The sequence below is a fragment of the Calidris pugnax genome, unplaced genomic scaffold (assembly GCF_001431845.1).
Source record: "Calidris pugnax isolate Ruff unplaced genomic scaffold, ASM143184v1 scaffold52, whole genome shotgun sequence".
NCBI classification, from domain to species: Eukaryota; Metazoa; Chordata; class Aves; order Charadriiformes; family Scolopacidae; genus Calidris; species Calidris pugnax.
In genome coordinates, this window is record NW_015090811.1 from 4,395,801 (window position 1) to 4,412,240 (window position 16,440).

At 40.3% G+C, this 16,440-nt stretch overlaps 1 long non-coding RNA gene across 1 annotated transcript; it reads right to left on the minus strand.

Moving 5' to 3' along the window:
• Positions 1 to 4,869: 4,869 nt before the first annotated feature.
• On the minus strand, positions 4,870 to 12,570 carry LOC106886157. The gene is made up of 4 exons (XR_001411600.1): positions 12,379 to 12,570; positions 9,501 to 9,632; positions 5,099 to 5,275; positions 4,870 to 4,985 (listed from the first exon to the last, which is right to left on the minus strand). It is a non-coding gene; the product is annotated as an uncharacterized LOC106886157 (long non-coding RNA).
• Positions 12,571 to 16,440: the final 3,870 nt, after the last annotated feature.

Consider the following 16,440-nt stretch of genomic DNA (forward strand, 5'->3'; position numbering starts at 1 on the left):
AAAAAAAATAAATATATTTGTATCAAATATCAGTCTCCAAAGCAAGCCTCACCAGCACTGAACTGTTTTACAGCTTCATCCCTGAATTTTGTTCTTCCAAATGCATATGTACATACAATTCCCCTGTATATAATATGTGATGCCAGCCAGCAACCGAGTGGTTGGTCCAAAAGATGGACTTCTTCATTTCCTTTCCTCTCTGTGTTGATCACTTGAATAAACAGTCATTTTCTTCATCAGAGCATGCCATCCCCCTTGCCCCAAAGGAAGACTCGATGTATATCCCTGTTTCACGTATCCTTGCTAAGTTCCTTAGCACAGATTGAGCGGGGCAGCTGGGAGCGTGCAATTCTCTAATCCATCCACCTCAGCTGGTGGCTCCGTTTCTCATCCTGAGCATTAAACTGACTTATTTTGGTCTGTCAAGAAAAAAAAAAGCTTAGTAATGTACAGCATGTGTGTTGAGTCACAACACAGAGCAGCTCTGCACGCTACCCTGCTCCTCTCGGAGCCTTTGAAAACCTTTTCTAATGAATCCTCTGGTGGTTACCCGGTGCCCTGCTCCTCTCGGTGCCTTTGAAAACCTTTTCTAATGAATCCTCTCTTAAGTAATCACTCTGCCAAATATCAGTTGTCTAGAAGAGCTTGGTTTTTAACAAAAGGTCAAACAAAATTGCAATGAAAACCCTAGGGGATACTTTCAAAAGGTCACTTAAGACAAAAGGGATTCCCAGCTGAATACAGGTTTCACCGTAGTGGATATATTCTGAGGGCTACCTTTTCAGAGAAAAGCTTTAATTCTCGGTCAGAATCAACGACTATAATTTTCTGTGCACAATCATCTGTACACCCAGTAAATGAAACAGTCACATCCAACTCCGTGATCTGCAGACTGTTCCTCCAAATAAAACACGTGGTTCCACGACTGCATCACTTATTATGGCAAATAAAGTTGCAACGTGATGATGCTCCCAGAACTGTAGCAGCCTGTTTATAGGAAGCCCGGGACTCAAGAAATGTATTTTCAGCTCTATGCATGTTGAGCTGGATGAGCTTTTCACCATGAATTATTTATTTGATTAATTTAGGGCCATCACCGGTTTACAAAATTCCTTTGTGCTGGCTTCTTTGGCCACTTTGTTCATTATTTGAAGTTACAGAACAGATGGTTTGTTCACATATATTTCTGCCTAATGATTGCTCATAAACTCTCTGTCCTGGATAGTGCTTTGAATTTTGGCTATGCAGGCTCTGTGACTGGATTTTTAACTCACATAGTGCATGGACTGGATTCCCAACTCACTCTTTTTTGGGTTAGCTAATTAAATATTTGCCCAAACTACAGGATATCTTCAAGAAAATGAGTGTGAAAGTGTCTGGTTTAAAACAAAGCTTTTTAAAGATATGTGCAACTTTCAATTTCTGAATAGCTTAACTGAAGCTATGAAAATTCAGACATTTATGTACAGATACTTAAGTATTTGACTGAAATGAAACAAAGGAACTAATGAAACTGGCTACCAAGCAAAATAAGACTCAACAAAACATTTAGAAAATGCAAGTAAGTGGAATAAAAGATGCCCATGAAGTAAGCAAACACTGTTTTCTTTTCTGTTCTCAAAAATTTTGCTATTATTGCCAGGAGAGGGACAAAGCCAGCACAAAAGGATGCCACAATTTTAACTGGAACAAGGACAGCTCTCCTAGATGAAGATGAGCCCTCGAAATGAATGATGCCTGTTTAAACCAGGTAAGAATTTTGGCAAATTGGCTGTTGTTGAACCATATACAAAATAGCTGTAAAAAAACCCAAGCAAGCCTAATTCCTCAATAAGTCCGTATAAGAACAAACAAGAGTGATCCAATCAGGCTCACATTTTACTACTAATGATGTGTTTATAGATATTTACCTCTGCAGCAGTTTCAGAGACTGTATCTGGAATTTCTATTAATGCCTTTCTTCACTGATTAATAAAGAGTGAAGCTATTGAGATGTACGGTTTCCACTCATTTTTATACCAGTGTAACATTGCCATCTACAGGACTCAAAGCACAGAAGCTCTCCATTACTTGAAGACTAATTTTACAATCAAGGAATAGAAACCACTGAAGTTGAGAATGTAAGTGTCCAAAATTAGCCCTGTTTGATCAGCCTGACAAAGTGCTATTTTACAAATTATCCAGTAATAGTATGGCTCACCAACAAAAGCAATATATTAAACTACTGTCTAGCAAGTTATAAAGCCAAGGGATTTCCTTTAATCTAGTTGAATTATGCATTAGGACAAAAAGAAACAATTATTAAGTACAAGGGGGTTCTGATTTAGTTGCTCATCAGAAATTGACACCAGTTACGTTTTCATACCATCATACAAAAATTCTATAATTTCGCTTTCTACAGACGAGTCAGAGGAGTCTCTCTCAGCATCTGTCTGTCTTAGCTTTGAGAAAGGATTTATGCAACACAAATCATTATTCACCACACTAGGCGATGGATATCCCTTCAAAGTACAAAATATGCTGTCCAGAGAGCTGAGAGTGCACATATGCAAGTGCTTAATTTTAGGCAGCTGCTTAATTTTAACCCTGCTGTTTAATCTCCGCCCAAAAGACATAATATTTGTGATTTCCAAGATGGCATTGATTCATTTCAAGATCTTAGTCTTCTAGAGTTAATTCTGGAGCTGGTTTCACAACATTTAGCATTCTTCTAATGAAAGGAAATGTTTTCAGGGCTCAAATGCTGTGTTATCTGACCAAGCACCCCAAGAAACAGAACAAATGGGGGTGATATGTTATTGAGGGGCACTGAATTAGGGCTGCTTCACCGAAATCTCTTTCAGTGTGACAAGGAAGAAAAACAGAATTAAGCAGTGATCAATAAGTACTGGGGAAAAGCTGGAGAGGTCATAGGAGGAAACTTGAATGAAATAATCTGATTGAAAGTGTGATCTTTGATGTCAGAAAAAGTGGTTATTGACTTTAATTCAAAGAAGACAGAATGCTGCAAGACATTTTCATTTTTGAGAATCGAAGAAAAAAGAAAATCGGAGTGGAAAAGAATCTGCAGCAACAAAACAGACAAGAGATCTAAAATTTGAGATGGATACTTTTCATATAAGCAGAAGAGTTGTAAACTTGAACCTTAGTACACTAAGATGGCTTTCTAGTTGTTGGGAATCACTGGATAAATTTTGCCTCCTTAATTTATATATAGGGAAAAAGACCCACAGCCAGTTGCAAATAAATAAATAAAAAACCCTCATTCACCCAAGCTGAACATATTTTCATTTCTCAGTTCAGTGGTCAAACTAGAAAATCGATTATGTTCACAACTCTATCCAGACATTCTCAGTCCAGGAGCCATGTTTCTGGAGCAGAATGGGTAGGGAAAGGGAATTTTTTGCTGTCTGCAGAGACACATTCTGGTTTCAGGTTTTCCCTCTGACAGCTTCACACTGGTCTAGTTGAGACAAACAGATGACAAAAAAGCTGACTTATTTCTGTTTTAAAACTGGCAGCCTCCCATATTTAAGGATAGTAATAAGGCTGTTAGCAGGGGGTTGTCAGCATTAAGATATTAAGACCTTTAAGAGACTTTCCAGATTGAGCTGATGTCGGTTAATACGCGAAGCCGGCAGCTGAGCTGTGAACAGAGCACCTGCAACAACGCTGAAGATGTTGAGGAGGGCACAGATTTATACATCATCCTGCCACTTAGTTTGCCCCATCTGACTCTCTGCAATTGCAAGTGGCTGGAATAACACTGTAGGTTTCAGGGAACGATACAGAAGAAACTGTTCTCTCTGCTACGGCCCAGAATTGACAGACACGTTTGGATAACGTGCTTCTGCAGCTGGGAGTTCCAGGAGCTATGGCAATGATGAGATTTGTCACTGTAGAAGCTTTGGCCAGGATACTGTCAGTAACCACCTCAGAACTGCCACACAGTGAAGTGTGGTTCTCTAGACATGAGTCCTTAGACAACCGTGGTAGTAGCCTCGCTCATGATGTCTAGGGGATAGGGTGGTGGCAGTGTTCTTCTCCCTTGGTGAGACTCTGCTGCTACTAAATAATAGTAGAAAAATAGTAATAAATTACTATCTTCAGAATACCCATGGAGTCAAGCCCTTATTATCAAGAATTTTGACAGAAAGCCAGTTTTAATTTCAAGTTTGTGTGGATGACAATACTTAGAATTTACACGATGCTTGAGAATTAACCAGTTGACTGAAAATTAATTTTGAATAAACTTACACCTCCGAGTGGATTTCTTGTGGATGATATATCTCAGAATTTTTAAATCGATTGCCAATGAAAAACCATTTAGAAATTATTAAACTTGCCACTGTATACCATTGTTTCATTTTTGCATCATTTTTCATTCTGCTATAGAAGAAGTAATTATATATTAAAGAAGGAGTAGTAGCCTCTAGGCTTTTGTTTGCACTGTTGTAGGCACTTAAAAATACATACTCAGAAACAATCTCCTCCTCTGCCTCATCAAAATCTCCCACTTGGAAAAGATAATTCTCATTGCGTCCTTACGTGGGATGGACATTCCTGCTTAGAGGAACACGCTCAACATCACACTGGTGTCTCCAGCAATGCCCAGGAGAGTGTCTGGAAGTCTACCCTCATTCCTTCCCCAAGCTCCTTTCCCTCCTTCTGTTATCTTTAGAAATCTTTACGATTTTAATTTTTAAAATGCTACTAAAAGATCATACATTCACAAATTCTAGACGGCGAAATGCTTTACAGGAGTTAAGGCAGTTATAAAGTCAACGCATGCAGAGGGGACGAGAGAGTCAGAGCTATAAAAAAAAAAAGGCAATAAAGATATTTACACCTCCAATTCCCTAAGGAAGTTAATAAGGTGGAAAGACGGCCAGAGGTCAGGGCTGGCCACCGGCACCGGAGCGGTGAGGACTCCCGCATGAGAAGTGGCAGGTCTGTGAGGTCAGGAAGGGGTTGCTGACAGGAGCCTGGAAAAAGAGATGAGGGAGAGAGGTTGGAAGCAGCATTTAGGGGGTTAGGCAGGAGAACACATCTGTTGCATATTTTATGATGACATAGACCAGGAAGGCAGGGTACATACCACACCAGCTCAGTAGATGTGTTGACAAATGAGGCTGATCCTTGTCTGGGCTGCTGGCTGTCCCATGACGTGTACATGCCAGCCTGGGTTCCTCTGCACTGTGCCATCCATCTCCAGTCCTCTGCCAGCTCCTGCACCCCAGCCAACAGCAAAGTAGACTCCAGCATCCTGCTGCCCCTGGTTGTTTGGTGCATTGGATGTATTTTACTTAGCCTTCCTGATGTCCTAAGCCCTAGGTACACACTACTAGTTCAATCCAGAATGTAAAAGGATGCAACTTTTTTCCCAAATCCACTTTCCCCAACTATTACTTTATTATCTACCCAGCAGGTATATTAAGCTCTTCATTAAAATTATCTGCCCTATTGAGGCTGACTGCCGTGATTTAGTATAGACTGGATCTTGTAAAGTTTGTGGAGCTCACACAGTTCCAATGAATTAGAGCAAGTGAGGTGTCACAGAATCACATGGGGTTGGAAGGGACCTCTGGAGATCATCTAGTCCAACCCCTTGCCAAAGCAGGTCCACCCAGAGCAGGTCCCACAGGAACGTGTCCAGGTGGGGTTTGAATGTCTCCAGAGAAGGAGACTCCACCACCTCCCTGGGCAGCCTGTTCCAGGGCTCTGCCACCCTCAAAGGAAAGAAGTTCCTCCTCATGTTTAGATAGAACCTCTTATGTTCAAGTTTGTGTCTGTTACCTCTTGTCCTGTCCCTGGGCACCACTGAAAAAAGACCAGTCCCATCCTCTTGACACCCAACCAATGGATTGTCCTTGCCAATCCATTGCTGCCTCTGCCCTGATCCCAATTCAGTTGCTTGTAAGTCACCATGGGGGAGCAGAATAATGATGCTCTGACCTCTGTAACCTTGGGCAGTTAGGGGGGAACATGGTAAAACCACAGTAGCCAAGACCTGTTCTTGAGCAGGCAATGAATAACTCTGCATATCGCAAAACATACGATATTTTACAATTTATGTTTTACATAAAATACGAACTTCTACTGGGTCTTTGGGAGAAACTTGCAAAAGCTTGGTTAGCATTTAAACTGCTAATCCCGGAGATGGATTGGACACCATTAAATAGAACAAAAATGTTACTGAATAAATAGTTAAGGCTAATGGCTTTCTATGCCAGAGAGGAAATAAATTATCCAACATGAGATGTTGTATTAGTCATATCACAGATTTGTTAAATAAAATAAGGGACTCAAAAAAACTAGTCCAGGAAAACGAGGTAGTGTCTAACTGCATTCTTGAAAAGAGAGAGCAGCTAATTAGAGAGAGAAAAAAATATATTTAAAACATGATTGCTTTTACTGGGATTAAAGACACCCTCAGATGATGAGCAAAAGGGCAGTCCTAAACAGAAACCCTAGGGAGCCGAAAAGCAGTGAGCCAAAGGAAACCTTTATTTTAGTGCCTGTGGGGAGCAGAACCTGCTCTGTAACAGATGGTCCCTGTCTGCCTTCTGACATCTTTAGCTGTATTAATCTGAGGCACGTTTGTGCTTAACTTTTCCTTTATTCCCTGCCTGAGAGCCAGGACACGACCACGTGTAAACAGCGACCATTGGAATAAAGGTTCATCCACACAGACATCCAGGTACACTTTTGTAGCTGGCACATGAGAACCTACCCTGGCGTGGTTAAAACATTGGATTTACACCCATTCAGAGGTGTTAACAGTTTGACAAAAATGACAGCTATTTCTCCTGCAGCCTGTTTGGATATTCACAGCTACTACATGGTTCTGCCTTATCATGAATGAACAAGATGCAGTCCTATCACAGAAGGAAACACCAGCAGCCGATGGGACAGTGGAACACACTCAACTACAGATGGAAGGAAGAAGCTACAGCAGGACCATGTATACTACAGTCTAAAAGAATGCACTTTCTTCATTTTGGAAGGCTTATCCGTATTTCTTTGGTCGCGATACATTGCACAACTCTGCAGTTTTCCATCTAATCAATGTCAGTTCTCTACAAACGTTAGTCTCCTCAGCAGCCTTCGAGGTGGGCGATTTCACAGTTTTATGTGTAGGAAGTGTGATTCAGAGACCAAAAAAAAGAGCCGTTGTTTCTCTGTGCCAGACAAGAAGAGCTATACTCAGCCTTAGGCGGGTCTTGTAAGGAAAATTTCCCCATTTCTCACTCTAATCCATCTCCTTCACGACACAGCAACATCTACATTTACAGAACTAATGGTCTGAGTGACTTATCTGGGCACCTGGAAACGTGATTTGAGCTCATCCTGTGGAATAAAACAGCCCTGAGTCACTGCTACAGGTCGCAAAGCCGATGCCAGACCCCACTGGTATTCCCATGCTCTGCTGCAATTAGTGATCAATTAGAAATTATTCTGAGGTCATACTTAATATTTACAATTTCTTGTCCTGCCTCTGAGCTAGTTAAGAAGAAGCTTATCTAACCAGTTCCTACCTCCCTCCTGCTTGGTGAGGGTTCCGATCTTCGGCTCATGAAACTCTCAGTTCTGTGCTCCAGATAACTCACGCTCAACAACAGCTGCACATACCAGATATCTCCATATTTTAATCTTTCAAAACTAACTCACTCCCTTTCTGAATAAAAAAGACCATGAAAAACTGAGCGCTCAGAGGGTCTCATTAATCCCTGTTGTAACTTGATGCACTTCACATTACATCAGGAAATACATCTGACCTCCCATGACACTACCGGGTACCAAAGTGACTGCGAAGGACCAGCCCTGTTGTGCCAGCCATTTATGTTACGCTGTGAAAAGCCCTTCAATTTCCATGTGTCCTCATCTCAATACAGACACAGTGTCAAGGGCTAAATTTCCAATATGCCAGAGCTCTAAGTTGACCAGCTCTATAATCTAATATGCATGAGGGTCAGAAGCAGCCTGTCACCTCAGATGTGTATTTTGCACAGAGTTATTTTCTTAGCCAAGAAGAAATTCACTTGAGTATGTTACTAAACTGAGAAAAATAACGTAAGAGAATGGGAAGAGGCCATATAAAAAATAAGACAATCAGGCCAGAAACCCCAGTTCATTTTGACTGCATTGGCATGTTTGATCCACCTTCTAAACCAGCCTTAACAGAGCAGCATTTTTTCATGTTTGAATTGCATTAAGAAGTTGAATTAGCTTTATAAATATAAATCAGTTAAGTATAATACAATATTTATGCCACGGTATCTGATTTTTTCCCCTTTAGGACTCCATTTAAAAGGGAAATAACAAGGAAACGTAGTACTCTCAGAAAGAGAGTGGGTTTAAAATTTATGCTAATTAATTTTCATATTGACACAAAACTAAATCCTGCATTTTATTTGATTGCAGCAAGGAAAAGAAAAAAAAAAAAAAGGCAGATTAAACCACATAGATTTTTTTCTGCAACAGATAATGCTGTAAGGGAAAACCTCTATTTTTTTACCAAACATGTTAATTCTCATTCATTCATTCTTCTCCTGCCCAACATGCAGGCCACTGTGCCCGAACCAGTCCTTACTCCTTATCCCAGTTCCCCAGATTCAAGGGCAAAGGTATGAGCAAGAAAAATAGTTCAATTTATTTGAAGCCATGAAAGGCTCCAATCAAGATCAAGAAGCCATTATTCTAGGCACTATATAAAAAGAGCAATAGCCCATCCCTGACCTGAAAAGTGGTTTAAAATTTTCCATTAAATCAAATAACATCATTCAAAGTTGGAAGAAAAAAATTCTATTGCTAGTAAAGATAGAAAAAAAAAAAAACAACACCATTCTGTTAATAGAAAGGCTACTTGGAATTTGCAAAAAAAACCCTATCAGTTGGCTAATTCCATATATATTCATTGAGGAGTCTGTGCCAAACTCATCATTGTCCTAACTTTCTGGGCTTTACTGGTGCTACATCAAAAAGAAAACCGGGTCCACTGAGGTCTGTTTTCTATTAGAATTATTCAGCAAGGATCTGCAAGCTGACCTGAAATTTTCCTCCAACTTCAGCAGAATCAAATTCTTTTTGGTGTTCAAACAGATTCATTTTTCTCTTCCCATTTCCTACACATATGCTCCATCTCATGTGGGCAACAGTGGAAGGTTCTATACTGCTACAAGTGGCATTATGTCTTTGATTGTTTTGGAGAGGCAGAAAGAAAGCTGAAGAGCAGTAACTCCACTTCACTGACCAACTCAGGCTCTGTCAGTTTTGTCCCTTTCTTCAAAATATTTACTATTCTTTGCTATACTTTAATTATTCGGTCAGGTCTTTTGTATTGCTAATAGAATTTGCCCATCATATTGATTAGCTTACTTAGTTCAGCTGGATTCACAGTGTAAATAAGATTTCTTTGCAATTTAAAAATCCCTTTGCTCCAATGACTCCATTTTGGTTTTTCCCCCCCTCATTTTAATAGAAGAAGCAGAACTAATTACCTGCCCTTATGTCAATGTTTCCTCAGCAGCATCCTCCAGTATTAAATCACTGGTTCCCTCATTGTTATTGTCATTAGCACTGAAGTATTTTTATAAGGAGAATTTCATTCAGCTAGCCTGAGGTTCTTACTTCTGCAACAGACAAAGAATAATTTCTGAGTTAGAATCAGGATGTTCTCTATCCTTAATGAGACAGCAGCATGATTAGAAAAAGAGATATTTTCCATTTTCCATCCATGTTCATTTTAATCCACATTTCACTGAAGTAAATGCAGGCTTGTCCTGAAATGCATGTTGTGCCTATTAACATACATACACAAAAAAAGCGAATTCTTTATCTCAGGTTTGCAGCTTTCTCAAACATCATGAAATCCTAATTCAGTTTTCTTTATTTTAATGCATTTTCCCAGTACAGTTTTCAGACAGACATGGAAGCTAATTTATTCATGTCTGGCAATAACATGATATTATAGTCCTTGACTAAACACGCTGTCTCTGAGCTATACTGTGCAAAGATATCTACAATATTAGCAAAAGAGGAGAGGGTTATAGTTTAAAGTATGATGTCAAACCCCTCAGTTTAAAATCTATCTTCCTCATCTTAGCATAAGAATAAGCTGATTTTTTAAAAAATTTACCAGGATAGCTATTTAAGAATTGTATAGATAGAAAGCAACTCTACTCCACTGCTTTTCTATTTTAAATATTTGCTTTAGTCACTGTGTTGCTTTACATCTTCCCCATTAGTTAAGTTATCTTGAATATTTACAGATAGTTGACTTTGCTAATCCTTACACAATCTCATTTTTTTAAAATAGCTGCCAAGTGACTTGGGATGGGAAAGCTATGGAATATATTTGGCACCAATTTATTACTGAGGGGAGCAATTTTAGGAAGTTTAGTACAAAAGGGGAAGACTAAGTCTTCCCCCAGGGATAGGTGATACAGTGAAGAAGGTGACCCAAAGGATAGAGACATGCCAGGAGGTGAGAGGCAAGGAAATCGTAACTGTTGGAGGATGAGGATGACAAATTCAGATGGCATAAAACAACACAGGAATTCTGCTTTCTCCTATATAAAGCACTTCTGGAGACAACAAACTCAGGAAGATGTATTGCAGAGACATTTATCAGCCTAAATGGTCAAATTGAACAATTAGCGACAAAATTCTTCAGAATTTCCAAATACCACCCTTTTATTAACACCATATAAAAACTGTCCGTGGAGCACTAAGTTTCTCAGCATGGGAGCAGAAGGCTTAATCCAAATGAATTTCTGACATGGTTTAGCTAAATTGCATTAAATAATTATTCAGACATTTGTGTTAAGAATTAAAAATGCCTTGATTCAATTTTCTTTACCTGACATCCAAACAGCTTAAGTTAAAATCAAATTTTACTCCTGAATTTGGATGTGTGCACAGAACCCAGCACAGTTTAAGTACATCTCCTTACAAGTGACTCAGGCAGGGAAGGAAACCTCGACTATTGCCACAGCCTCCAGAAGAAATCAAGACAACTCTCTAACAACACTCCATTTCTTCAGATAGTTCAAATCTCTCTCTCTTGAGCATTTAAGGAAGGATAGGAGGGAAGTGGAAATGTATATGCCTCGTGCGATAACATTATATAATGACATCCAATACCAGAGGCAGACGTTGGACCATTTAGTCTCATCCCATATGGCAAGAACAAATGTTCTCCCAGTTTATTATTAATAGCACTATGACAACACTGTGACTCAGCATCAGAAATCATTATTTTAAATATCTTCCACCAGAGCTGCCTTGGCACGAGCTTTTTTCCACAGAAGGCTTGTCCTGACTAAAACCTTCCACCCAGCGCTGAGATTAGCACAGTGATGCAAGAACCTGGTGATCCACTTCCACATTAAAATAAACGTGTGTCCTAACCTTCAAGGAGTTGATATAGCATTTGGAGTTATAAATCAAGGAGAAAAATATAACGGATAAATGTTAAAATCATTAAAGAGGCTTTTCACTGCAAATAAAGAGTGAATGACTCATCCCAAGTCAGCTCTCAAATGTATCAGTTTGGGTTTTTCCTCCCAAAGTATGCACAAATCTCTTCAGTCTCGTCTCTTGTCATCTTCTTGTCAAAAGAAATTTCACATCACTTCCCCCCATCATTACTCCCCCTGGCTCTTGAAAACATTCCACTTTAAAATTTTATCACAGAGGGTGTTGGGTTTTTTTTTTTTCCCTTCTAGGTTTCATAGAGGGTTATGCCATGAAATGCAGAGAAGATGACTTTTTTTAAGAAGAAAAAGAAAAGAGCCTTAATGCAGCTAGTAAAAAAAAGAATTAAAATCATAGAATGACTGAACAACCTTGATATTTTCCCTCTCTGAATCTACCTTCGTTTCAGTTCTGAAGTCCAAGTGAAGCTGCAGAGTTTGATGGGCATTTTCCCTCATTAGAGTGTACGCAATGCTCTTAGAGGAGAAAATAGATGGCTCTGTCACCCAGACAGCCTCCAGCAACTGCTTCCTTGTGACATCCCTTCCTCAGCCACCAAAACCTCCTTCGTTAGCCCACAACAACTACAGTTTGGTACCTAAAGGCTGTAAAAAAACCACCCCAAAACCCTGCCACCAAATGACAGGCATCCATTTAAAAAGACTTGATAGTTTCAGTTACTTTCTGTGTGGTTTTCCTCCTAATATTTTTGCAGGAGGTAACACACACACACACACATTTCTGCAGTAGAAGGTTGGTGGGAGATTGAGATTAACTAAGCTTTATAAACGCAGATAAGTAGGAGCTGACAGCACAGGGAAGATTCTCTACAGTTATCAGAGTGGGCACGTGACACGTGCATAAGACATAAAAAAGCCACCAAGAACTTCTCTTCAGTACCTGTAAAATCCCACCAGAAGGTCATTTTCTACTCCAGTTACAGTCGTAGGAACTCCAGCAGGTGGGATGTGCTCTCCACACAGCTGCACCCGTATGTAAGGAGCCGGTACTCTTAGTGGGTGAGGTGACAGAGGTGGAATGAACATCTGCTGTGTTTCTGCAGAAATCAAGTTTTAAGGGATGAGGCCTTGGGTAAGATGCTGCCTGTCATCTGCAATTTTTATAGTGTGCTAGAAAAAGGGAAAAAAAAAGAGGGAAAAAGCAATAATTTTGCTCATAGTGGTATCCTAATATCTGTATGAAAATGGACATTAATTTGGCATTCAATAATATTTTTCATGCTTCATTTTACGACTTCAATGATTATCTTTTTTAAGGAAAATTGACATTGGACTATCATGTGGCAACCAACTGAAGCTTATGTATGGGTTGCTGCCTCATACCACCACACAGAGCTTTCACGTAGAGCTGGTAGTATCATTGTGGCAGTGGCAGCCTCCTGCCCTCTTTGGAAATAACTCTTAAAAGGGTTTCATTAAACACAGACTTTCCTTTTAGATTTCACAGATATTTGCAGGAAAAAACCCAAACAACCAAAACCCAACCTTGCTTCCCTTGAGCTCCCTCTAAGTTTTGGAAGGACCTCACTTTTCACGTCTCTGCATTTTCCTGGTCCTCATTTTCAACCCTATCTCAAATGCCATTGTCAAATAAAATGAATTCCAAAATTTACATCCTATTTAGACCTATTCCTCCTGTTCAACTGTCTTTGCATCTTAACCATCATCCCAGAGCGTTGGCTAATTTGTTTCTGCCCACAGCCCCAGCCTAATCCCCCATTTCCCCCTTTGGGAAGTTCCACATCCAAGTTCCCTGCCCTGTACCTAAGCCTTTACCAGATCAGTACCTGTTCACTTTCCCCTTCACCTCCTCATTTTCTCTCTGTCCCCCTAATCTCTCATCTGATCTCAGTGCAACTCCAAAGAATTGGCTTCTCACTTCTCCTCTCCCCTCACTCCAGCAGGGAATCATCTCCCCATCACTCCTGCCTGAGAGCTCCCCAGTTTCCACACTCCCTTTTTCTCTGTCCTCTGCCCTGTCCCTTTGAATTTCAGTGAGATGACTCCCTCCCACGCTGCCTGTCCTGTGGGGTGGGAGGAAGCTTGTTGTGGAGAGGAATCCCATTTTGATTGCATTTTGTCAGTGGGTAAATGCTGCCCAGGAGGCTTCATTGCTTTTCAATTTCTCATGAATTTTTTTGTGACACTGATTTTGAGACAATTTTAGGAGTAGGCGTATTGTACATCATATTCAGCACAAAAGAGCTTCTGACTGTAGCCCAGCAGAAACCTCCTACATTTCACAGGTGGTTTGGGAGCTGCAGATGGAGAACTTCTGTATAAAAAACTTTAAAAAAAAATCATCCAGCCTTATTTGTCCTTTAATTACACTTGGTTTTCACCACTTCCTCACACTCTTTGCCTTTCTGAATGCTGTAGAATTGCACTCAACTTGAAAAAAGTTAAAAAAAAAAAAAAAGAACTCTTACGTTTTGTAACAGTTTTCTCACTGCTACTGAAATTTTTATTTCACCAACTTCCATCTTTCCTTCTCTCCTTCGTGCTGTGGCAGAGAAACTTGGTCCTTGGCTGGCAATAAGCACACAAACCAGATATTGACCCAAAGGGTCTTCTCCAAAGAGAAACATAGTTTGCTGGTGACAGATCAGAAATGCAGGAGAAAAGTCATGAATGAAGAAGCATATCTCCGACAGCTTAATCTGACACCAAGTCAGCAATTTTCACAGCACAATTTTGCAATGGTTTTCACAAGCCATTAAGCTGCCAGTTTTCCCTGCCCAGGCTGAATTTTCCCTGGCTGTGGCTCATCCTCCAGGACCACTTCTCTAACAGACAAGTCCCCTTGGTAATACCAGTGTTAAGCTTTTGATCCTGCTGCCCGATGGGCTGCTCTGCTGGATTTTTGCTTCCAAATACTGCATTAAAGTAAAAGCTGCTGAAAAGCACAAAATCTATCATCTAATGAACCATAATATCACCTCCTGTAATGCCAATTACATAAATAAAATGTACTCCTCCCTGCACTGGGGAAGAGCAGGACTGAGGTTTACAAAGTCATGAACACCGTTGATATTGTGAATGTAGAATTTTTATTTATTAACCTCCCCCAACACTAGAATGAGAAGCACTCAAACTAGTATGAGATATGCAGATAAAAACAGGTCCTTTTTTTACACAGCTGGTAGGGAACTACTGGAATGTGTTGACACGAGCTTATCAAAGCAGACAGTAACAGCAGGTTTAAAAATGGATCAGACAAGTTCATGGACAATAAGCCCAAAAACTAGATAATAAAAAGAGCATCCTTGACCCAAAAATTGTCGATGTTGAGGACGTACAAGGGGAATGGGCTGCAGAAAGTGGCTGGGCGTACACTCTGGCATCAAATAATAGCTTTTGTTGCCTCCACTGAAGCTGGATGCTGAGCTACATCAACCCCCAGGATACACGACCTGGCAGGCACTGAGGTTCTTACTGGGCAGCTCAGTATCAAAGACGAATGGAGAGTCTGGAGGGAGACAGGAGAGAGAACTTTATCTGTCCAAGTAAAGCTGGAATAATGGGCTAAATACTCTAAGAACAGCTATTTCCCCTCCTTCGTGGCCAGCCTACAACTCAGTAATGAGAGAATTATTACAAAGAAGAACTTTGTTCTGACATAGTTTACTGCAGAGTTGTGCGATTCGTCAAGGCAGGAGGAGTCGAGGCAAGTGCTTAAGGTTCGAGCTGTGACCCTGCAAAGTTTTTCAGGCATCACTTGTCACCACACAGCCAGCAACAGTGATACCACTGCTGTGCTGAGAGGTCACGAGCCCTGGTCCTCTTTGCTCTCTGATGTAAATCAGAGATAATGTCCATGATAGACAATGGACTTCAGTTGCTCCGAAGAGGGATGAGACTAGAATCAGATCCTTAATGTTTATCTGTAAAAGTTGGTGGAAGTTAATCATGAATAGCTGTTGTTTCCCAGATAACCCCTGCTGAAGCTGGAGGTGATTTACTTTGTCCCATTAGGAATATTTCTCCGATGCATCACATACCATGACACATTCTGGCTATTAAGCTACAGTATGCCTAGCAGACACTGTCTCAAGACTTACCTATCCATTTCTTAAGATCTACTTTTTTTAGTAAAAAATGCAATATCCTTTTCACTTTCCAGCATAAACTGAGCATTTTATCCAAAAAATGGCAAGAAAATAGCTCATTGTTTTTCCAGCCAGCTCATCCGCAACACGGACTGGTGTCAGCCAAAATTAAAGGTAGGAAGAAAGGGCCATTTATCTTTAAACTGATTTTTCAAATCTGCTTCTAATCAACTAGGAACTTTGTTGGTTGTGTTTTACAAAAGCGCCAAGTCACAGATTCACAGATTCGACAGAGTTGGAAGGGTCCTCTAGAGATCATCGAGTCCAACTCCCCTGCTTAGCAGGATTGCCCAGAGCACATCACCCAGGACTGCATCAAGGTGGGTCTTGAAAATCTCCAGAGTCGGAAGCAGAATAAAAATGTTTTTCAGGCCCTATTGCTTTTGTTCATTTTCATCAGACTCAAGTACTTAAACTCTCAAAAGGACATAAAATAGTGAAAACGGTATGCATGGCAGATCAAACACTGCGCCTATTGCAATTATTTTATAATTAAGCCCTGGTGGTGTAGCACTTAATAAGAGTAAATCTACTTGGTTGAAATTCAACTCCATAAAGGCAGAGTTGGATTTGCAAATGTCCATCTTTTACTGCTGGTGAAGGAGAAATCAAATGAGAGCAGGATGCAGAAATTTTATCTGTAGGTACCTTGGATATTTCTCCCTGGTGATAGCGTATTCCCCAAGAGCTTAGAGGAATGGATATGCCACGAATAGAAAAACAACTGCACACATGTGGTTTCTTTCCTTGGTTTCAGGGTCCAGCAGTGTTCTAAGACTACTTGCAAGTATAACACTTACTGCTTCCCACTGGACCGGTGTCTGCATCCGTAT